Raw genomic sequence first — 1,782 nt, 5'->3', positions numbered from 1 at the left:
AATAAAGATGTCCAAAGTAAACCAACCGGGCTTGTCTAGGAACGCTAGGAATCGGGAAGCGGAGACCGAGGAGTCTCGCTCCACAGTACTTTCCTACTATACCTCCCTAATTCGGAGCCACTGGTTTATCCATCGCACCGCCCATATACGCATTCGTATCAAACCAACACTGCTTCTAGATAGAGTATGGTCTGTAGCTACTGACATGGCCACAAGCCAGCCTAAACCGAAATGCTCCCATGGCCAATGCACAAAGTAAAACCTTATCAGAATCGCGAGTTCCATAACCAAAGTTTTCTTCCAAACATGATTACTAAGTTCTGATTATTTGCTAAACTAATTTTTTTAAGAAAGTTTAGTTTGATGTTTCCACAAAATTAGTGAATGCATAATCGCAGTTAATTTGTAGAATCCACCTGAATTACACACGAAACGTGGGCCTCGAAATTTAAATTTGCTGTCAGTCTGTTACCTACACGTGGACGCTATTTGTGATAGAATTTTCTATGGTAATCTTGTCATTCATTGTGATTTGCACTTTTCTGCCGTTTTATTTATTTTAATTGTACAACGTAGCGCTGGATCCAAATTGCTGTCGCACAATCCGGTGAAACGGTGGGTGTTTGATGCCTGTTTGGCAGAATACTGTGTTTTAAGCCCCTTTTGGGTTGAATTATCTGACGGAGGGCATGTCTTATTGCCCAACTTTTGGTTAGATTTGTGGGCAAGTAGAGGAGACCTTATCAAGGATTGAATACGGTCCTTCTGTAGGACTTCACATAAATAGATCATCCAAGTGTAGTAGCAGTGCATGCTTGACAGTGAATGAATGTCCTTATCCTGTGGTAGGCTCATTTGCTTAGGTTTACTCTTTTACCATAGCCACTTGAGTTAGCGCCTCTGTCCGCTTGTCTGTTCAATTTGTCCATCTAACAATCCACTCTTCTTCCGTGGTATCGATGCACCATTCATGAATTCTACTTATGCTTTTGTAATACGATGGTGGTTTATCCCTCGGTATTGGTGAGGCGCCACTTTTGGACTTCTGAATTTGCCCTCCTGTACCACGCTGGGTGGGCTGGCTTTCGGGCCATGCCAGCAGCCCAAACACTTTCCCTGTGCTGAATATATATACATATTCTGCTCGAGTACTGTGTCTTCTTTCGTCTTCAGGGAGGGCTCGGTACCCTACACTTTCTTCCTGTGACTAGGTATTCGTGTGATTCCACGTAAGCAGTCTCGAATCTCCTCAAATGCTTCACCGTTCATATGGGACAAAATTATGATTACTTCGTAGACAAAATCTGCCTCAACTTAGATCGGATTGCCGGGGCACTGATCAACCCATGCACATCTTGTCATGACGACAAGACAGAGATGGGCTTCCTACTTAGACGTTTCTGAGTAAACGACTGAATTTTACAAGGCGCATACACATGGAGTTTGAGGGAGTTGAACCCTCTGGTCGGAGAGACATTACCTGCAGTCGATGGAGGAGGCCTCTCCACGGACGCCTCCGAGAGAGGCGAGTTGGTGCGTCGGTCTGCATGGTGACCCAGCCCACTCGTGGTCGGCGTTTTGACAAATGAGTACGCTGTCGGTTAGCCAGAAGCCATGTCCCAGGTATAATATTGGAAGATGAATCATGCTTACAGGTCTAACCACTGCGAGCTCGTGAAGATGGACTTCGAGTGCAAGGCAGGGGTGGTGGTAGTCGCCAGCGGGGTGCGTCATTGCATTGCCACCGGTCAGTATCGCTTTCTTCGCTCTGAATGCGAGGAG

This window comes from Echinococcus granulosus (genome assembly GCF_000524195.1).
Source record: "Echinococcus granulosus chromosome Unknown EG_S00082, whole genome shotgun sequence".
Taxonomy (NCBI): domain Eukaryota; kingdom Metazoa; phylum Platyhelminthes; class Cestoda; order Cyclophyllidea; family Taeniidae; genus Echinococcus; species Echinococcus granulosus.
This window is presented reverse-complemented; position numbering follows the sequence as displayed.